This window comes from Palaemon carinicauda, chromosome 22 (assembly GCF_036898095.1).
Source record: "Palaemon carinicauda isolate YSFRI2023 chromosome 22, ASM3689809v2, whole genome shotgun sequence".
In the NCBI taxonomy this organism is placed as follows: domain Eukaryota; kingdom Metazoa; phylum Arthropoda; class Malacostraca; order Decapoda; family Palaemonidae; genus Palaemon; species Palaemon carinicauda.
The window spans coordinates 98571191-98595000 of record NC_090746.1 but is presented as its reverse complement, the minus strand read 5'-3'; the positions used below and the strand labels follow the sequence as shown (position 1 = coordinate 98595000).

The window sequence follows — 23810 nt, the reverse complement described above, 5'->3', positions numbered from 1 at the left end:
TATATATAAATTAGCATATATATATATACATATATATATATATATATATAAATTAGCATATATATATATATACATATATATATATATATATATATATATATATATATATATATATATATAAAGTTGCACATATATATATATATATATATATATATATATATATATATACATAATATATATATATATATATATATATATATATATATATATATATATATATATATATATATATATATAAATTTGCACACATATATATATACATATATATATACATATATATATATATATATATATATATATATATACACATTATATATATATATATATATATATATATATACACACATTATATATATATATATATTTATATATATATATAAATATATATATATATATATAAATATATATATATATATAAATATATATATATATATATATAAATATATATATATATATATATATAAATATATATATATATATATAAATATATATATATATATATATATAAATATATATAAATATATATATATATATATATATATATATATATATATAAATATATATATATATATATATATATATATATATAAATATATAAATATATATATATATATATATATATATATATATATATATATAAATATATATATATATATATATATATATATATAAATATATATATATATATAAATATATATATATATATATATAAATATATATATATATATAAATATATATAAATAAATAAATATATATATATATATATATATATATATATATATATATATATATATATATATATATATATATATATTTATATATTGTGTGTGCATGTGTTTTAAGTCAATTGCATATAGCCTGCCAGTCCTTAACACAAAATTATTTTTTTCATTCTATGTAATACCACCGTAATTAATCGTATATATAGTCTACCAGTCCTTAACATAAAATAAAATGTTTTGTTCTATGTAATACCACATTAATTTTGCATATATTCTGCCGGTCCTAAAAGAAAATAAATTTTTCATTTTATGCAACAACGCCGTAATTAAGCGTATATTCTGCCAGTCCTGAAACCTAAACCTTTTTTTTTTCGTTTTATGTTATGCCGCCGTAATTAAGCGTATACTGTATTCTGCCAGTCCTAAAACCAAAACATTTTTATTCGTTTTATGTTATGGCACCGTAAATAAGAGAATATTCTGCCAGTCTTAAAACCAAAACATTCTTTTTTCGTTTTATGTAATGCTGCCGTACTTAAGCGTATATTCTGCCAGTCCTAAAACCAAAACATTTTTATTAATTTTATGTTATGCCACCGTAATTAAGCGTATACTGTATTCTGCCATTCCTAAAACCAAAACATTTTTATTCGTTTTATGTTATGGCACCGTAAATAAGAGAATATTTTGCCAGTCCTAAAACCAAAACATTCTTTTTTCGTTTTATGTTATGTCGCTGTAATTAAGCGTATATTCTGCTAATCCTGAAAATTTTTATTCGTTTCATGTTATGCCACCGTAATTAAGCGTATATTCTGCCAGTCTTAGAAACAAAATGCATTTTTTCCCTCTATGTAATACCGCCGTAATAAGAGTATATTCTACCAGTCCTTAAACAAAATACTTTTTTTTCATTTTACGTAATACCGCCATATAGTTTGCCAGTCCTGAAAGTAAAACACATTTTTTCCGTTTTATGTAATACCACCGTAATTAAGAGTATAATCTGCCAGTACTAAAAACAAAATACATTTTTCCGTTTATTTAATACCACCGTAATTACGTGTATATTCTGCCAGTCCTAAAAACGGATTTTGAGCGAAGCGAAAAATCTATTTCTGGGTGAGATAGCCATGTCGTCCTGATGGAAGTTCCTTTAAGAGTAGCTTCCTAGGGTATATTTGACTACAGTGATATTCCTAGAGAATTTTACCTTAAGGTCCCCAGAATTCTAACTCCTGGCGTGAATATCCCCAACTTTTCCTTTTAGGGATATCGCATAATATCAGAGGACGAATTCTTGACACACCACATAGCTATCTTCACCCCGAATAGCGTTTACGCTTCGAGGGGGAAAAGTGGCAAGAAAACGAAGGGGAGCCGTTAATAAGGTGCCTTTCTTCCATTACTGTTTTGAATAGCCAGATGACGTCATATCCGTCCGCCATCTTTATTCCTTTTAGCGTTAGCGAGGTTTTACAGATACAGTACTTTTGGGAGGGATCCATAAAGCCCTTTTTTAATAAAAGAAGGGCGGGTCCATTAGGACGACATGGTTATCTCACCAAAAAATAGATTTTTCACTTCGCTCAAAATCTGTTTTTTGGGCTCAGGCCATGTTGTCCTGATGGAAGTTTACCAGAGCATTAATGTATCTGTGGACTTATTATTTGTGCCTTAACCTCAAGACAGAATTTCCTTGGTCACTCAGACCTAGAGACATATAATGTTACCGTTATACATCATTTCTTCTAATTATGAACCATGTTAGTGCTTCCTGCCCCCTACAGGGAAGAGTCATGCCAGAATCTGGAAAAAGTCTCGAGGATGGCATATTTCATATGAATAGCCTAGCAACCAAACAGGTATACCAGTCTCATCGTATACCTTCCCAATTAGAGTTTGTATTTGAAAACGAACAAATGTATGTATGAGTAACTGACACCTCCTCTGGGCATACGGAGCTAACTGTATGCAAAGACAGACAAGTTTGTATCCATGTAGAAACAATCGTTTGTATAAGTCAGCATCCCATCAAAGGCATCTTGAGTCAGTTGTATGCAAAGACAGACAAGTATCTCTCTGTGTAGAAACTAGGTATGTATACACATAAAGAAGGTTTGTTAACTGTAGGAACAAATTTCTACAGTTATTCTTTCATTAATATGCAAAATAAAAAGGTTATCATAATAATGCTCTAACACATTTTTATTTATCTGAATTTAGGGCGAATAAGACGCAACTTTCAAATAGTTCTTTATTGACAATCAATAAAATATGTAAATCAGTCTACATTTTATAGAATATAAAATGTTTGTGAAATAATTTAAGCATAAATATACGGGTAATGCCAGAAATACTTGTTTCATCTGAAAAGAAACCACTATATGTCACTAAAATGAAAATTCAGAAGGACACACGGCACACTCGCTATTCTTTATGCTTCTTTCACCTGTATTATTTGGAACAGTCCGTAATGTCACCATGGTGACATTTCACTTAACATGTTGTACCGTCAAGAGTCAACACGCACACCCTGCACATAAGTCCCAATTGATTCACTATTCCTCGCACCATTAGGCGATAGGTTTTAGTATACTACCTGCCGCCACCACAAACCTCTTGATCTCTTGTACTTGCTTCGCGTAGTGTTTAAAAAATACTCTGGATGACTTCCATCCCGTATACGAGCGAAGATGTTCGAAATCCATATATTGGAAAAAATTCAGAGACGAAGCAATTTTTCTCAGATCGTGACCTGCAGGTGTACTGTCCGGATACGCTCTGCGAACGAAGTAGGTGATCTTTCCCCTTAATTGTATTAGAGACAAATTTGAACCTGATGTTTCTCCTCTAAAGAACTGTCCTCCCTCAAAGTCTGAAGTTCTATGAAGATAGACCTTTAGGCACTCCACTGGACATAGAGAAACATCTTCCTTCAGAGGGCTGATTCTCCAGGGACCCCACCTTTTTGTGGATAGCTCGTTCGTAGCGAGAAATGTTCAGTCAGGGAAAAGATTCAGTTCTCCCCTTTCTGTAAACTGAATATGGCCCTCATCTCTAGGGCCCCCCGAGGCTAGTGCAAATAGGAATATAACTTTTCGGGTCAAATCTTTCAGAGAGCAGTTCTCATTGTTCAGTGTTGATGCAAAGTGAAGAACTTTATCTAAGGACCATGCGATGGGCCTCGCGGGTGCTAACAGGCCTAAGTCTAGCGCAGGCCTTAGGAATCTTGTTAAGATTTCGTTAGAGAAGTCTACTTGGAAGGCGTACAGTAAGGGTCTAGTCAAGGCAGATTTACACGTTGATATCGTGTTGGCTGCTAAACCTTGTTCATGAAGATGAATAAAGAAGGATAAACAGAAATCTGTTGAGATTTCTTTTGGTTTCTTTGCCTTGACAAATGCAACCCATTTCTTCTAAGACGACTCATATTGTCTTCTGGTAGATTTGGACTTATATTTTTCTAAGAAGTTTAAACTGTCTCTCGAAATCCCGAATCTTTTCTTAACTGCTAAGGAGAGAAAATCACGAGATGAAGGTTTCGGGTTTTCTGTGATGAAGCGATTGATTTATTGATTGATTAAAAGTTTTCAGGCATCCTGACATCTAAGGTCATTGATGCTGGTAACATTTAATTTTTGTATACAAAAATAAAAAATAAAATAAAATAAAAAATAAAAGAGTATTCAATTAAAATCATAAAAGTTGAATGTCATAAAAGTAAAATATTTTTCAGAAGACCTGCTTCTGAAATAAATCTAAAAATGCCACTTGCATGGTAGGACACATCATTTCCAAGAATCTTGGCAAGGATGAACATGCCACCCTCACCTCGAGCCCCAAACAAATATCTATTCCTTAAGTTGTTATAATTGGGGCATTCGGTCAACAAATGCCTTACTGTTATAGGTACTAAACAGTCGTCACAATACGGTTGGTGTTGGCCCTTCAGCAGAACCTCGTGTGTCAACCGAGTGTGACCAATACGGAGACGACAAAGAGACGTTTCCCATTTTCGGGGCATCATATTATACCTCCAAGGAGATATGTCATTTGTTACCTCTCGCATTTTATTCCCGTCTAGGCTATCCCATTGCTGTTGCCATTTATTGCAAACCAATTTCTTGATATCAGGTAAGAAATCATTACAGGGAATGGGATACCTTCTTGGCAGCAACTCGGATGCAGCCTTCTTAGCCAGTGAATCTGCTTTCTCATTCCCAGACACACCTACATGTGCTGGAACCCAACAAAATTGAACTGTTATATCTCTCCGTCCAATAATAAAAAGCCATTCTAAAATCTTTAAAACTAGAGGGTTATTAGAATTAAAAACTTCTATAGCTTGAAGGACACTCCTTGCATCACTAAAAATTGTAAAATTACCCTACTTCTCCAACGCTATTTTCTCAATAGCGGTTAATATGCCATACAGTTCGGCAGTAAATATGGAAGCGGTCAGAGGAAGTGCACCTCTACAATTAAAACCATTACTATGTACTCCAAATCCAACGCCAGCATCAGATTTGGAGCCATCAGTATAGATAAAAGTTGATCCTCTATGTTCTTTAACATGTTCATTAAAAAGAGACCTGGCTTCTAGGTCTGACATATTCTCTGGTAAGTTTCATGGAGGCGTTGATGATACCTTGAATGGAAGTACCTTATTTCTAATTATATCCAGACTATTTAATAATCGTTTCACCCGAAAGCCATAAGGTTGAGGAGATTTTGGGTGCAACTCAAAGTATGATGCGTGTCTTACAAGGCTTGCAGTCTGAAAGGCTAGAGAGTTAGGGAGTCTTTGCAATCTAAACCAATACCGAATAATGGAAGACATTCGGTAAAGGTCTAGAGGTAACTATCCAGCATCAACAAGGAGACTTGGGATAGGCGAGGTTTTAAAAGCTCCAGTAGACAATCTAATACCTGCATGATGTATCGAGTCTAATATTTTTAACCGGCTTGGGGTGGCTGAAGAATATATTTCACAACTATAACTAATTTTGGAAAAAATCAAGGCCTTGTATAATTTTAAAATAGTATTGCGGTCTGCCCCCCATGATGTATGGGACAATACTTTTAAGATATTCAGAGCTTCAACACATTTAGCTTTTAACGCTTTTAAGTGAGAAACCCATGTAAGCCTACAATCAAATATCAAACCTAAAAATTTAGCTTCTCTTGCACATGGTATCCGTTGACCTTTAATGTATATATCTGGGTCTGGATGTACTCCCCGGATACGACAAAAATGGACAATGGTAGTTTTACTTGTCGAGAACTTAAATCCATTCATGTCAGCCCACTGGATAATTTTATCAATAGAGAGTTGGATTTTTCTCTCAACCATTGCCATTCTAGTGCCAGCAAATGATATTGAGAGATCATCCACAAATAATGTTGAGAGAACATCCTGGGGAATGGCTGAGGATATCCCATTAATTGCTAGTGCAAAAAGGGTTACACTCAGCACACTACCCTGAGGAACTCCTTCTTCCTGGCACTTACTCTCTGATAGAGTTTCCCCAACTCTCACTTGAAAAACTCCACGTGAAAGAAATGCCTGAATTAATAGTGGCAGCTCTCCTCTCAATCCCAATTCATGAATGGTTTCAAGTATACCATATCTCCATGTGGTATCATATGCCTTTTCAAGGTCAAAAAGTACTGTAACATGGTGCTGTTTGGAAGCAAAGGCTTCACAAATAGAAGACTCAAGTCGTATCAACACATCAGTCGTTGAGTGCATTTTTCGGAATCCACATTGAATCGATGATAAAATACCTTTCTTTTCAAGGTACCACATCAGCCTTGCATTGACCATCTTCTCCATGATTTTACATAAACAAGATGTCAATGCAATAGGAAGATAGTTTGCTGCTAAAAACTTGTCTTTACCGGGTTTTAAAAAGGCTAAAATAATGGCTAGTTCCCAAACACTTAGTTAACTATGATCATGCCATATTCTATTAATAATGCTTAAAATAAATAGCTTTGTATTAAAATGTACATGTTTAATCATTGCATATGGAATTCCATCGGGTCCAGGGGCTGTATCATTGCAATGAGCAAGTGCGGAATTAAATTCTCTTTCAGTGAAAGGAGAATTATACGACTCTTCCCTTCTTGTTGCAAAATTTAAAATTTTCTTTTCTTCAACCCTCCTATACTGGTGACCAGGGGCTCCTTCACACTTGCTGGATACATTTGAAAAATGATTAGCCAGGGCATTGCTAACATCATTTGCTTCAGTTACATACTGGCCATTCACCCTCAACACTGGTGGTGGGTTGGGGGTGAATTTGCCAGCTATCTTTTTTACTTTCCTCCACACAGAAGATGGTGATGTTCTACTGTTAATGGAGGAAACAAAAGACATCCATGACTGGCGCCTTGCTTCTTTCATGGCACGACGGAACTGTGCTCTACATTTCTTGTACATAATTAAATTCTCATCAGTTCTGCGTCTACGCAATCGTGTTAGAGATCTTCTTGTGGCTCTGTGGAGGGCAGTTAGTTCTGAAGACCACCACGGGACTGGTCGTCGTTTGAATAACCCTGTAGTTTTGGGAATTGAATTGACTCCTGCTGTATGGAGAGTTCCATTCAGTAAGTCTATGGCATCATCGATATTTTCAACCTGTCCTGCATCCCCCTCAATTTCGCTTAGCTCGCGAAATTTATCCCAGTCCGCCTTGTCAAGATTCCATCGTGGCGATCCCTGTAAAGGTGGACCATTGTTGGTGTTTATAATGATTGGTGCATGATCACTAGTATGCCAATCATCTAACGTTCTCCAATCGAAGTCGAGAAGGCAATTAGAGCTTACGATTGATAGGTCAATACATGACAAGGTACCTGTCTGGACATGAAAGTGTGTGGGCTCTCCTGTATTAAGGAGTCCCACATCTTCATTTTCCACAATTGATGATATGATATTTCCCCTCGTGTTTGCTAAAACACCACCCCACAAAGGATGTCTACCATTCAAATCTCCAAGTAAAAGAAAAGGTTGAGGGAGTTGTTGAATCACCTACACTAAGTTATCATACGAAATGTTATCATTTGGAGGCAAGTACAGAGAACAAATTGTATATTTTCGCCCTATGTCAATCTGTACAACCACTGCCTGCAGAGGTGTATGAATAGACAGAGAAACTTGGGGAACATCTCGACGAACGTACATGAGACTTCCGCCATGGCTCCCCACTTGGTGATCATATGGTGTCCTATAACTAATATATTCGCGAGGACAAGGGGTATTATGATCAAGTTTGCTCTCCTGTAGACAAATAATTATGGGGGAATGCTCATGAATAAGGAGCTTAAGTTCTTCATATTTGGCCCTTAAACCCTGACAATTCCATTGCAAAATGGAGGAAAAAACCATGGTTTATAATTTGGTAGACCCCTTGGATGGAGTCTTCCCATTAGCAGTTTTTGATCTAACACTATTTTTAGGTGGTTTTATTAAAGAGGGTCTTGATAGATTGGGTTTAGCATTTATGATTTTCTTTTTGTCTTTTTGATCTGATTGTTGAGGAGGTTGGTGGACCTCCACTTGAATTTCCGATTTATTTAAATTGACTTCCAGATCAGAAATATCAACAGACAAATCATCATATTTATTTGACGTCGTGATTTTGATATTTCTTATGGAAGGGGGCGAGAGAGATGGAGGTCTCTCTCTTTTCCGATTAGTAGGTTTTGAGCTACCAGGTTTTTGCACCTTCCCCAATACTGGTGCACCTGGTAACTTGGTGTCAGGTGGCATCTCCATCAAATCAGGCAAGGACATGGCCTGGGAGAGGTTAGTACTATTGTTGGTAATGGGGGACGAAGGCTGTACAGAAATGGGTAATGACCCATTTTTAATACACTGTGGCAGAGCCTCAGAAGGCAATATGATTACCTTGTCATGCAGTACTTTATTATCAGAGATTGTATTTCTTTTCTTAGGATTACTGGCAGTGCTAGGTGGGGTTGATGTCTCCTGTGGTAAAATTACCTTTGATATTAAGGCCTTTGCATAGCTGGTTGATTTATTCAACAGTGTTTTTGCATGTCCCACACTTATGTGTTCTAAACTTGATTTGTTTAGGGCAGCTTCCTCCAACTTATACAGTTCGCATCTCCTATCAGTTGATTTATGATTCAAATTGCAATTTGAACACCTGGCCTCAAGTGTACATTCTCCATGATAAGTTTTGGAGCAAATACCACACATTTTTCCATTTTTGCAAACTTTGGATGGGTGTCCAAATTTAAAACAATTAAAACATTGCAGGGGCTTTTGTTTGAAAGGCCGAACTTTAATCCTTTCATTTCCAATAAAAATATGGAAAGGTACATCAGTATCCTGGAAAGTAAGTATAATCATTGAAGTTCCAGGAACCTTATGCACTTTCCATACATTTAATGGACACATGGAAAGTATCTCCTCCTCTGTAAATTCATACAGGTCCTTATTAAAGACCACTCCCCTTCCATAAATAAAATTTAGATGAGGTTCCATTTCCAATGTAATTTCATCACTGCCTGTCTGTAAGTTAGATAGTATTGCAGACTGAGTCGAAGATTTGGCATGGATGAGATAACTATTCTTCCCAAAACGAGGTGCTATGGTTCCTACTTTTTTTTGGATAAACTTACATATCTTAAAATAATTCCCTATTATCTCTTTAGGTTCAGCTAAGAGCCACATTGGTGGTTTGGGTTTTCTCTGTGAAGGCATGGATACATTTCTATCTTTTTCAAACCAATCAGCAGGTTTGTATACATCCAATTCCTTTGGGACCTTATCACAAAGAGCTCCCATGATGTTCAATTCGTTAATTTTGATACTACTAATATTACTTATGGCATTAAACGCTTCATCGTGACTTTCAAAAGATATCCAAGAGTCCCATTTTTCATCTCCAAGTCTCATCCTTATTTCCTTTATCAATCCATAGCACTCAAATGCTCTATATATATCATCATAATTTGTCTCTAATGGGATTTGGGAAACATGAAGGAATCGTAGTTTCCCTGTGTTACCCAAATTGCTAGATTTTTCAACATCAGTAGAGTGGTCCTTTTTAGTTCGAAGGTCGTCAACAGAATTTTCCTTAATTACAGTAGCAGAAGTCGTCAACAGTACCGGGGGGTAGTCAGCAAATCCAGGGGATGGGGAGTCAGTATTTGAAGGGTCCATATTTAAGGGTGGGATTTTCATGTTTTTTGTTGTTGTTTTGTTGGTTTACCTGCTTGAGAATTATAAGAAAGTATCATACGTTGGAAAGGAAATTTGTATTCTCCACAATCGGCACAATGAGAGTATACTTCCCAGATGGTCCACTCCATACCCTACCTGAAGGATAGCATCAAAACAAATATAGAGGCACAGGTGTAAGCTAAACCCGCCTGTTAGGACTGAGACCAAGGTAATATGGAATCATCCTCCCCATATCTGTAATGATGGGCTTCTGGCCAAAAGCCAAGAGTCCCACCTCAAGGATTGGATCCCCCTGGATTCCGATGACCCAACCCTCGAGAGTAGTTCCGCCAAAAAGGTCCAAACCATCTTTGGGATGGCTGAGATCATCCAATACTCTCATATATAGCTTTGAATGCGAATACCTCCCAACCGTGATCCCTTCCCCCATTCATCTAAGCAGGCAGTAATAACGAATGTGGAAATATCCACGCCATTTAAATAAAATAGAAAAAAAAATAGATAAATAAATAAATGAACAAATAAAATAAATAAATATATATATATACTGGACATCTACATATATATATATATAACTAAGAAAAATAATAATCATAGAGATAGGACAGCAAGATGAAAGAAAGTTGATAAAATTAGGAGAAGGTCGAAGTAATATTAAGCAGAAGAAAAAGATGAAAAAGATGAGAGAGAGAAATTTAGATTCGAACTGGGGGAGCAATTTCCCGAAGTTCGAGAGCCCTCTTGCCCGTCACCAAGATTCAGCACGGGAATGAAATGCTGTGCTGAAGCTCAATGACTTCATCAAGGCATTCTCTCATTAAGAGGGTGTGATGAAGCGAAGACAGTCGACTTCTGCACTTGTTGTGTCAGAACCGGGTCCGGCAACGGGACCAGTCTCAGCCGCAGTTCCAATACTAGAGGGAACCAGATGCTGTTAGGCCACTTGTGGGCCACTATAGCTGCTGTTCCTTGAAAGGATCTCAGTTTGTTGAGGACTTTCAATAGAAGATTGGGTGGAGGAAACAGGTAAATCCTGGACCATCTGTTCCAATCGAGGGACATCGCGTCCACTGCTTCCGCTAGAGGGTCCTCGTATGGGGCCACGTAATGAGGTAGTTTCTTGTTGTCGCTCGTCGCGAAGAGGTCGATTTGCAGTTCTGGGACTTGACGTAAGATGCAGTCTTATGTGGGTCGAGCAGCGAGGAGCCAGTTTCTTCAGTGAAAGGAAAACTGCCATGGCTTCCAGAATATTGATGTGGAAGGTCTTGAATAGAGAGGACGAAGACCCTTGGACTTTTCGTTGGCGAGAGTGGCCTCCCCAGCCTTCCTTTGATGTGTCTGTGTGGATGATGACTGAAGGTGGAGGTGGTTGTAAGATCACCGATTTCCTCAGGTGCTTGGCCTCCGACCACGGCTTGAGAAGTGATCGTAGACGAGTCGGTATTGGTCTTCTTAGATCTTTTCGAGCGTTTGATGCGTATCTTCTCCAGACTCCTGTTGCATCCTTTAATTGTGCTCTTAGCACTGGGTCTGTCACTGATGCGAACTGAAGGGAGCCCAGCACTCTCTCCTTGTGGCGTCTTGATATCTGATCGGATTTCAGAAGTCTCTTGACAGATCCCGCTATCTTTCTCCTCTTCTTTGAAGGAATGGAGATGCGGTGTGACTGTAAATTCCAGTGAATTCCAAGCCATTGAAACTTTTGAGCTGGAGATAGTCGAGACTTTTTGACATTGATCTTGAATCCCAGATGTTCCAGGAACTGGATCACTTCTTTGGAGGCTTGCATGCATTCTGTCTCGGATGCTGCCCACACCAGCCAATCGTCCAGGTAAGCCATTACCTGAACACCTTTTTGGCGTAATTGATGAACGACTGCGTTTGCAAGCTTCGTGAAGATCCTTGGGGCTATGTTTAGCCTGAAGGGCATGGCTCTGAAGACGTATTGTTTCTTCTGTAACCTGAATTCTAGGTAGGAGGAAATTTGGCGATTGATTGGGATATGCCAATATGCATCTGCCATGTCTATGAAGACTGTTTATGCCTTTTTGGGCAACAGGGTCCTTATGTGTTGAAGGGTTAACATCCTGAACTTGTAGTTTTACTATGAACTTGTTGAGTGGCGACAAGTCCAGAATAACTGAGTTTGTCCGAGTCCTTCTTGGGAACACAAAACAGCCTTCCTTGGAATTTGATGGACTTTGCCCTCTTTATTACTCTTTTGCTCAAGAGTTCTCCGATATATTCTTCCAGAACGGGGGTGGAGTGTTGGAAGAATTGAGGGAAAGATGGTGGAGCTACGTTCCAGCTCCAACCCAGTCCGTTCTTGATTAGGCTGTGGGCCCAGGGATCGAAGTTCCAGGGATCGAAGTTCCAGCGATCCCGAAATGAGTAGTCTTTTCTTCCAACCAGAAGCATCTCACTTTTACTGTTGACCGGAGGACTTGCCTCCTTGACCGCGTCCTCCTCTATTGCCTCTGCCATTTGAGGGGCGTCTATAGGAACCTTTAAATGTTCCCCTGGCTTTCGGCCGAAAGGTAGTAGACTGCCTCTCAAAGGCTGGAGTAAAGGCTGGTGACTGTGTCGCCATTTGCTGGGGTACCAACTGGTAGGTAGTAGGAGGTTGTGCTACCACCTGAGGCACCGTGGTCGCTGGAAGTTGTAGTTGCCTTTGTTGTCTGGCAGGGCGAGAGGGCACCCTTGGCGCCTCTGTCTTCCGCTTAAGTTGGGACCCTCATCTGGGGAAGACTTGCTCTTCAGTGACAAGCCCCACTTCTGGAGAAGGTTCCTATTCTCTGTGGCGGCCTTGTCGACTACTTCCTTGACCACTTCACTTGGGAAGAGGTCCTTTCCCCAGATACTGGACGAAATTAGCTTCCTAGGTTCGTGTCTCACCGCAGCCGAGGCGAACACGAACTTCCTACAAGACCTTCTGGCTTTAATGAAGCCATACAGGTCTTTGGTCACAGTTGCCAGATGTGTTTTGGCCACAACCATAAACATATCTGGGTTCTGGGGGTAACTTGCCATTGTCTCCAGGATAGTCTGGAGGGACATGAAGGCGGCAAGTCTTTCTTTAGTCTCCTGCTCCCTTCGCAGGAGAAACTCGGACAACTTGGGGAGGTCGTCGCCGAACTGACGTCCAGCAATATCTGCCTTCAACTTCCCGACTGAGAAGGTAAGATGTACGTCCTTCTAGTCCTTCTGGTTCATAGGCAAAGCTAGGGATAACAATTTACACTCGTTGAGTGTAGGACAAGGTTTCCCTGCTTCTATCGCCTTTAAAGCTGCCTTGTACCCTTTTTCCATAAAGGGGAATTCCAAGGAAGATGAAACAACAAAGGACGGATGCTTTTTGCTCAGAGCCGGCACCTTTGAGTTAGTGAAGGCCCTCTCCTTCAAGGTGCTTGTCAGCAAAGCCTGTACTTTGGCATGGTGAAAAACTATGACCTCTTTTGGCTCCGTCTCCTTTGATGCTGGCTCTGCCTTCAGACGGATGGAGCAATCTGGGTAAGCCTCCAAGCTGGGCCAGAATTTCACATCTTCAATGGGGACTGAACCCAGCTTCTCGAAAATATAAATCTTCCCAGTTGTCATGGGCATGTACTCTGTATGCCTCCACGGATTCACATCCGAACATGAAGGAAGTTCCTTCACATTGAGTCTTCTGTAAGACCCATGGGATGCTGCAAGTTGGCGTATCTCCAACCTTAATGCAGCTTCCTTTTCAGCATTCTGCTTTTGGATCTGCTGCACCAGCGTCATAATGGAAGACAGAGTCTTCCCTATGTCGTCAGATGAGGGAGCAGACGATATCGAGGGAACTGGTTCTGGGGCAGGAACCGATGAGACCGAAACTGTCTCGACCTCTTCCTCCTCGGTATCAGGAGCCAGAGTCGACTCCTCTTCTTGACCTCCCGCAAGAAGGTCTTTTTAAGTGTTCTCTGACACTTCTGACATCCTGTCATCCAGTTGGATGTCCTTCATCGCGTCCGAGACATGAGACTCTACTGGTATCTGGACGCGAGGGATCTCTGGGTGAGGCTGACGTATAACCGCATCTTTAGATGCCCTGGGGAAAATATAGGCCCGCATCTTCTCACTTAGAAGGTAAGGCCCTGTGGTGTTCTTTTGAAAACCGCGGACCCATTTACGCAGCTTCTCCCTTGCTGCATCCCTTGACTCCGCTGACTGGGGGTCATCGAAAGCCTCAGTAACCAAGGTTTTACAGATAGTACATACCTGAGGGTTCCAATACTTCAGAGTTCCCTTGGTGATGGAACAGCGTGAGTGCATCCTGCACACCTCATGGCTGCAGAAGTTCTTACTTCGCACGTTGCAGAAGTCGCTCTTACACCTGGGTTGGTCCTCCTGTAAAGAGAGTAAAATAAAATGAGTATACGGTGATTCATCTCACAGGATAAAATATACAAATATTATAATAAATATTTTGCCTTTTGCATGTAGCTTAGGATAGATAAGCTAGAAACGAAATAGGAAAGACACATACATGTGTTTCCTGTCCAGCCAATTGCTGTGACCTCCCTCAAAATTAAAACCATGGGTCATTCTATTTTGAAAAGCCCATCGGAAGATTTCTAAGATTTTTAAGTGTAACTTAACACCAGCTTCCAGACGGTTTAAGATTTGGGGTTGTTGTCAGTGATCACTAATTAGTATATAGAAAGAACTTACTTTCTTTATATTATATGGTCTCAACAATAGCCTGCGCATGACAACACAGGGTATGTTGGAAAATTTTGGCTACCGTATAATCTATAGTGTAGTTTTCTGTTTGCAGTATGATCTATATTGGAAATATACTGGCTACTGTATAGTCATATACTGTAGTTCCAGTTGGCATATGCTGGCAGGCTAGCACCAGGGTACAGTTCAGTCGATGTATTGTCGACTGTGGTATTGGCCGGCAGTTCGCGGGCTGCCGGAAGACTGCCGGTCACTGGTGGATCGGCGGCTGTCAGCATTCTATGCCAGCCGGCAATTAGATATTTAGACACGGCGGTCGGCAACCTCTCCGGCTGTCGGCAGCTTGCTGGCTGCCGGCAGCTAGCTAGAGCTTCCGGCAGGATAGAACCCAGTGGTACCAGCTAATAGATAGAGAGAAAGCATGGATCGAAGGATGGTGTAAGAGCTCTGCCTTACTACCTTCTTCCAGAATGAGTGTTCAAATGAAAGGGGAGAATGTGTCATTCAGGCTTCCCCTCATCCACAACTATTGCCGATTTATGAATGGCAGTCCAAGAGAGGACTGAAGAACACTACAGTAAAGGGATCTTCTGCCGGCAGCCGGCACAGCTGGCCCAACTCACCCGGAGCACTATGTACGTAAGGGAGAGCTGAGTGACTGTACCACTACAGACAGAAACCCGAGCCATCCCCCACAACCTGCCGGCAATCGGCTCGATTGTAGGACGATGGCCAAGAGTTTGTGATGGCTAGGCCATCACCAAAGGACAGAATGGGGAGTGGTGAGGGTCCTATAGAGTGTGGGTGGAGCCGGCAGGGTTGCCAGTCCTACCTCACCTAACGAAACTCTGTTCTAGTATTAAAGCCAACCCAGGTGGCAGGAGAACTCTATTCTCAACCCTAGGGTCGACTAATACAGTAAAGGGGCCGGCAGCACCCTCACCGTCACCCCTAAACAATAGAGGAACAGAGTTCTAGTGCCGGTGTAGCCTAGGCAGTAGAAGAATGCTATTCTTCAGCCTAGGATCCGCCGGCACAGGACTAATCAGCTAGACCACAGGGAGAAGGTATCATATTATATAAAGCCTTCAGGTGTGGTCTAGGGAGGTAGAGCCTCCTATGCCAGTAGCTTAGTCCAGCAGGGGAATGCTATTCACCCTGTCAGCCAACCACCAGCATCAGACTAAATACTCTGAGGTTCTGACCAAAACCCAAAAACCTGCCTCTGTGGTTACAGGGAAAGGACAGAAAACCCTAGCCTAATCATGCTTAAATTACAACTCAAGGCATGATAGACTAGGGTTATAGCCTAGGCTAACTCAGAGGGAAGGAGAGATTGCCCTCAAGTCTCCATAGGAGACAAGTATCGTTTTATCAATAGTCGAGGAGATATCTATCTCCGTCTGAATTAATAAATACGATACATAAGGGCAATCGGGGAACATGTATGAAAGTATAATAAGCCACTAGGCTAGTAGCCTAGTGGCAGTGAGAATCTATTTCCTAAATCACCGAAACTCTCTGGTATACTATCTTGGAAGAGGAAAATATTATGCTATCAATATATCTTACATGTATAAAATTCGCCTAAGGCTTCATTAAAATTATAACACTAGGAAAGTCTATCATATCATGCATGAAAGTACTAAAACTGAACGCCTAGGCTAGGAAGCCTAGCGTAAACAAGGTTCAGTTACCTAAATCGAAGAAGCTGATATCAATACTATCGGCATAACATAAAGAATTCCTAGCAATGAAGGCTAAATAGCTAAAGATATTTAAGCTATTAAAACCGGGAAGGTCGTTCTGGCTAACTAAATGCCTCATGCGTTACGAACGACAGCGCCCATGATGCCTCCGGCTTAGGCAACAGCTCTTGCAATGTTAATTTGACTTTAATTCATATTAAAATAAGGCAAAAGCTTACATTTATACAATGTAAAGATCAATGCTCAACTTTCCAGAGGCAGATGAGGCTGGAGAAATCATGATTAAATCCAAAATCTTCCAAAATAACGAGAGCGCACAGGAAAATCACCGAGCGATGGCGTTACGATAAAAGGAATAAAGATGGCGGACGGATATAACGTCATCTAGATACTTAAAACGGTAATGGAGGAGAGGCACCTATTAACGGCTCCCCTTCGTTTTCTTGCCACTTTTCCCCCTTGAAGCGTAAACGCTATTCGGGGTGAGGATAGCTATGTGGCATGTCAAGAATACGTCCTCTGATATTATGCGATATCCCTAAAAGGAAAAGTTAGGGATATTCACGCCAGGAGTTAGAATTCTGGAGACCTTAAGGTAAAATTCTCTAGGAATATCACTGTAGTCAAATATACCCTAGGAAGCTATTCTTAAAGGAACTTCCAACAGGACGACATGGCCTAAGCCCAAAAATACAATATACATTTTATTGTTCTATGTAATACCACTCTACAGTAATTAAGTGTATATTCTGCCATTCCTTAAAATACATTTTTTCATTCTATGTAATACCGCCGTAATTAAGCATATATTCTTCCAGACCTAAAAGCAAAATACATTTTTCCGTTCTATATAATACCGCTGTAATTAAGGGTATATTCTGCTAGTCCTTAAACAAAAAAATTTTTCGTTCTATGTAATACTGCCATAATTAAGCATATATTCTGCCAGTCCTTAAAACAAATAAATTTTATGTCTTTTTATGTAATACCGCCATAACTAAGCGTATAGTCTACCTATGCTTAACATATAAATTTTTTGGTTTTATGGAATACCGCCTCAAGCGTATATTCTGCCAGTCCTATAAACAAAATAAATTTTTTCGTTCCATGTAATACCACTGTAATTAAGCATATATTCTGCTAGTCCTACAAACCAAATACATTTATTCGTTCTGTGTAATATCGCTGTAATTAAGCATACATTCTTCCAGGCCTAAAAACAAAATAAATTTTATCGTTCTATGTAATACCACTGTAATTAAGCGTATATTCTGCCAGGCCTAAAAAAGTACATTTTCTTGTTCTATGTAATACCACCGTAATTAAGTGTATATTTTGCCAGTCCTTAAACAAAATAAATTTTTATTTTTTTTATGTAATACAGCCATAATAAAACGTATATTCTGCCATTCTAATGACAAAATAATTTTTTCTTTCTATGTAATACCATCGTAATTAAGCGTATATTCTGCAAGTCCTTAAAACAAAATAAATTAATTTTTAGTTTTATGTAATACCGCCCTAATGAAGCGTATATTCTGCCAATCCTAAAAACAAAATACATCTATTCGTTCTATGTAATATCACTGTAATTAAGCGTATATCCTCCTAATCCTTAACTCAAAATCTTCTTTTTCGTTGTATGTAATACCTCCCTAATCATTTATAATAATCAGTTCTCGTGTCATCAGTCACAAGGGACCGAGAAATTCCTACGTTGCATGAAATACCTTTTGTCCTTCCATTAGGCCTTTCATGAATATTCCTTTTATGCAAAATAGGTTACAACGAAGTTTTAGAACAAACCCAATTTAAAAGTTTTAAACGTTCTTCGACGTTAAGTGAAAAACTCTATGTCTAATTAGAAGACTTTGTTTCTAATGGCAATTAACCTTCGGTTCCTATATTATAATTTTTTTTTTACACGAAACAAAGTATATTATAATTACGAAAAAATATTAAAATCGTTGATTTCGTGGAAACTATCATTTTTTAAATAAAATAATTTATGTAATTCCATTTTTAAAAATTTGACTACAATCCACTCTATCGTGCAATTATACGTTTATCAATATATAGTAAACTTTCGAAATTAATCAGAATTTTGATTACTTTCCGTTAAATACATGAAGGGGGTTAATGTGGATAGTTGAACTGGGTGTGAGATGGGTGGGTGAAAATGACAGAAAATAGTTTGGGAACCAATGAGTCTTAATTTGGGAACCACCGAAGTATGAGAGACTGCTGGCCAAAGTAGAGTGGTGACAACTTGTTAACCCAAGGACCAATCACACTAAAATTGCCTAACCATATATAACAGTCCTTTATATCTATAAAATTAATGAAATGAAATTTAGATTTCTAACCTGATCTCTTCACAGTAGTTTAATTTCTTGTCTCTTATTTGCCTTTTTCTAATAATTGTGTCTCCTCTTGCATTATTGTTGAGCTGATCCAATGTTGTGACATTCTTACAGGTGATCCTGAAACATGAGAATATTCAGATTTCCTAGTGCAAAAGTTACACAGAACAAAATTAAAAATGAATTCGATATGCTACAAAACTTTGGATGTGGAATCAAAGAGTAATATTAAATACCGATCTTGGATACCCATGTTAATTTTTGAATTGTACTAGACGAATTCGAGAAGTTGCAGGAATATAAAACTGATCAGTGTTCTCAAATGAGTGGTTTAAACATAGTTATTGTTCGTGGTTAAAATGACATTGAACTAATTTATGATGGTGCTCATTAGCTTGTAGACGAGAATGTTTTAGTCTTATTGTGTACTGCGTAAATTAATATCATGTACTAGGTGACCACAAATATACTCAAAGGTTCATTATTGCATTGATGGTTGCAGAAGAACTTTAATAGCCCACAGTCTTACCTAAACCAAAAACAAAAATATTTACGAACTGTAGCCATCAATATAGTACGAATTTCTAATATGCTTCTGGTGCAAAAATGGGAGCTACATCGGATGTACTGTACACTACATGCCATAGTTTGATTATATTTACATAACCTGGCCAATTCCTTCTCTAGTAATTCCGAGTTTTCTGGGGGGGGAGGGGGGGGGGAAACTACGTAGAATTAAAACCTATATCCTTCTTAATTCCCAGTGACATTCGCATCCATTACCACAAAAGACGTAGGCCATGCACCGTTGTTTATACTCAATTACTGGAGAATTCTTAAGTTTACGTTGTTTCACAAGAGAATCTCGTGGAAAAAGGAAGAGTTTCTTATTACCCAGTAGCAGACTGGTTACCACAAAGTTTCCTAATTGTAACCGGGTGTAGTCGCCCGTCAGATGGGTGATCAATAATATTATGTAGTTACCCCAAGTGGAGGGTGACTCCACTCTAGTATCCGATGGTAAAGATATTTAGAAACCTGTACAGAGTAGCAACCTTTACTATTAAAAGTCCTTTCCGGGACTAATTATAAGCTACTGTATTACGTTTATACTCAACTTTGCTTTAGATGGTAGATATTTGTAAATCTTAAAATGTTAGTTACAAATTCTTAGTATAAAAGTTTCAAAGTCTACTCAAATTGACAGATTACAAAACTAAATTTGTCTGGTAGATCCATTCTAAACTAGGTTATAATATAAAGTTTCTGGGTTAACCATTTGACACTTATGCATTAATTGCCACAAACACGTAAAGTGGTTAGAACTACTTGCACAATATATGAACCCTTAACTAGTTTTTGTTTATTTATAACAAACTTCCAATAATAAGAACGTAGTCTGCCTGGTCAGGATTTTATTTAGAATTTAGTCTTGGGTATCAAAATATACCTTTGTTATAGTCTTAAACTTTCAAATTTCCTATTTTAGATTTAAGGTATATGTACTTTATCTTTCAAGTACATAATCCTTTTAGACAAGGATCATCAATGTCTAGATTTTAGTCCCTCATGAAACTTAAAAATGTCCTCTATTTTTAAATAGAAATAAAGTATTTAATTTACGTTTGAAGTATATTCCTCTCATAAAAGGATCACCAAGGTCTAAATCCTCATTAAACTTACTAAGTTCCTGCTCATAAATAAAATTAGTAATATTTCTTCTAAAATTTAAATAAACTACTTTTATTCAAGGATCACAAATATCAAAGCGAACAAACATCATCGAGCCTTACTTGCCAATATAGATTTTCATTTCATATTCAAACTGGTCCCGCCTTCATTCATGTCTAAATTTTGAGATACCTTTTATCAGTAAACTGTATCAGTAACCTTTTTTGTGATAAAATCCAGACCATCTAACAAAATAATGCAGATAAACCTCTGTTGGTCATACCATTGAATATCCTAATTGTTAAAAAATGAATTTAGTTTTCGAATAATTAACTATCTCAAAAGCCTGAAACTCCTTTAATCCACCGATTCAATAGTGGAAGGACTAGATTTGGGCTCTATTTAAAGTTCAGACCTTCTGACAGAAAATTTAATGATAAACCTCCGTTGGCCATAACATTACATTTGGTCACTCTCCTGAATCTCAATTTTAATCCTCTAAATAAATATAGGAGCAAGTGACCAAATTTGGGCCCCATCCATATGTAAACAATAAGTGAGAAGACTAGAATTTAATAAGTCAATATTTTATTAGATCCAATATTTATTGAAGTTCACAATTCTTCTGCTCCAATTAAATTCCCAAGTTTCCTGTCGTCACTTCTAAGGGCAACTTACCGAAGGAGAAAGTAATTAAAGCCGCCAAATAGAGCCGCTAATGAAGGTCCTAGGTAATTCTAGGAACATATGGCACTTCGGAGTAGTTTCGTAGAATTCTTGCACAAATTGCATCAGAATCTATTTCCCAAATTACTAGCAATTGACGACATCTTTGCTTTCCAAAGGTAACTGAACTGGAGAAGAGGCTTTTTCGATTAAAACTACCTGTTGAAGAAAAATTTAACTGTCAAGAGAATGCTCTATAAATTTTCATATTTATTTTGGACTGAAAGCCCATAAAATTTGTAGAAAATAAACAATTGAAATTTAAAAGGATGAAGTTTAAGTTAACTAAAGTATTTATAATATTTACTGAAAATTAAATTAAGCTTTAAAAATGAAAATTAGTGGCTTGAAATATCCTAACTGAACACCTAACAACTCATTAAATTTATATCTCATGAAATTTATATTTTAAATAGAAAAATACAAAAGTATCAAACTAGTTTATAACTAAGTTTAGAAAACTTATATCTCATGAAATTTATATTTTAAATAAAAAAATACAAAAGTATCAAACTAGTTTATAACTAAGTTTAGAAAAATAGGATACAAAGTAAACCAAAATGTAAAGTCACCAATTTTAGTCTTACGTATCAATCATAGGCCCCAAGTGCTAACTGCAAAATCTAACTTGAATCTAGACAATTTTAAATCAAATTTTAAATCTGTTTGTCATCCAATTAGAAGTAATTTTTAATTAATGAAAGGGAAAGTTTCATACCCCAACTACCAAATTGAAGTTATTTAACTTTAGATCAAATCGCAGTTTTTGTCATCTGATTGGAGGTAATTTTTAATTTAGGAAAGGAAAGGAAAGCCTCAAACCCCATCTATTAAATCCAAGTTGTTTAACTTTGAAATTAAAATAGTTTGTCATCCGATTGAAGTAAATTTTAATTCAGGAAATAAAGGAAAGTCTCAAACCCCAGACATTAAATCAAAGTTATTTAATTTAAAATTTAGGAAATAAATGCAATCTCGTCTGTTAACTTTAAAGTCCAGAAACTAATCAGTCTAGGAAACTAAAGTTGCGAATTTAAAGAAACTAGCTCAAATTTTCCACCTAGTCAGCCAACTTATTTATGACTAGATCTAGGAAATTAAAGCTACGAAGTTGTCAATTAGTTACGCCACTTAGTGTTTAGGAATTTATAGGTTCAAGAAACTGGAATATCTTTAAAGCTTAACGTTTTTAAAGTTAAAACTCAAAATTTCGAAAACTAACAAAATGGCCAACTAGGCAGCTTAGGAATGAAAGAAGTTTTCCAAATCCTACCCAACTGTATATTTTATGGCAAATTCTAATTTCAGGAAAAAATCTAAGGACTATACAGTCAGAAGAGGGTTATAGTATTAGGCCCCAGATAACCGGGAAACCCAAGTTAAAACTTAATGGAACCCATTTTAAAGTTATTAAGTTAGGGAAAGATGGTCGGAAGTCTTAAATAGTAAAAAATAAAACCCACGTTCAATTTTAATATTTCAAAAATAAAATAATGTTGGCTAACTAATAAAATTAACTTATAGGATTAAGCTCGGTATTAAAGAAGTTATAATTTAAACAAGATTCTAACTGAAACACAAAACACGTTTAAGTACAAAACAAATTACCATGAGAACTTTAAACCAAAGAAACTTAAAACAAGGAGTGCAAGCCCCGCTTGATGTACACCAAGGTGAAATCCTCCGCCATCAGGGGCGCCCCTGAATGGGAGAGGATAAGCTTGCAAAAAGTGGTTTGAAAATAAGAATAAAACTTAACTTACCTCATAGTTTAGAATTAAAAATAATCACAAGCGGCATAAACCGTCACTGCATATCTGGTACTGCGAGGAAGTTGGGAACTGCAGGAAATCGTCGACCCTGAAATTTATGAATTTTAAATAGGAGATCCTCCATATCTAGTTTAATAAGAGATACATTCTATGAACTGGAAAATAAAGACAAAGTTTTATAGACTTAGGACAATTATAATGTTTATAAAAGGATAATGTTCAGACACTTAAAAATCATATAACACTTCTCATATCTAAAGAAATTGCAGTAACATCTCATTGATTAAAAGGAACGGTGCCGATTTAGTATGTGGTTTACCTGGCTTGTTAGACTAGGTTAGGTTAAGCCACATACTAAAACAGATAGAATTTCGTAGGCCATATTCGATAGGTAGGCCACATACTAAACCAGCACCCAAGGAACAACACTTAAACAACGAAGATTTTATATATTAATAACATACCGATTTGCAATACATACCATATCTATCTCGACGATTACCAAAGTTATAACTTCACCAGATTTTAACTTAAAAAGCCACGAACGATCTTAAACAACAACTGAATTTGGGTTAGACAGGCTATTCCAAGGAAAGATTCAGACACTCCCGATTTACAAGCAAAGGACTACGAAGTCTTGAAGTCACTCGTTCTGCAGGGACTCTTTAAGTTGTTTGTCAAACGGCCAACAGATGGCAGCAGTAAGTAGGATAAGCTGGTACTAGCGTTGTGGTTTCAATATCGATGGAATGTTACATAAAAATAATGTGAATGTGGGAGACTGATTATCGAATAAGAACATCAATATAAGCATGAAAATGATCATGTTTATAGAAAAAACGAATGATAGATCAGGAGTATTTGATGTAAAATGCAACGAATTTGTACACAATGAAAGAAATATTAATAGTGAAGTA

The 23810-nt window shown here is 37.4% G+C and overlaps 1 long non-coding RNA gene across 3 annotated transcripts in view; it reads right to left on the bottom strand.

Annotated features, from left to right (window-relative positions):
• The window catches only part of LOC137616198 (uncharacterized), a 296226-nt gene extending 272722 nt beyond the window's left edge, over window positions 1-23504 (bottom strand). For 2 of the 3 annotated variants that reach the window (XR_011039332.1, XR_011039333.1), the window contains exons 1-4: window positions 23375-23504; window positions 22885-22981; window positions 21074-21280; window positions 18728-18844 (exon numbers count right to left, since the gene is read on the bottom strand). This is a non-coding gene — a long non-coding RNA (uncharacterized lncRNA). Of the gene's footprint in view, window positions 1-18727; window positions 18845-20966; window positions 21281-22884; window positions 22982-23374 lie in introns of those variants that run through there. The other variant, XR_011039331.1, reaches the window with a different exon arrangement.
• Between the last annotated feature and the right edge of the window lie 306 nt (window positions 23505-23810).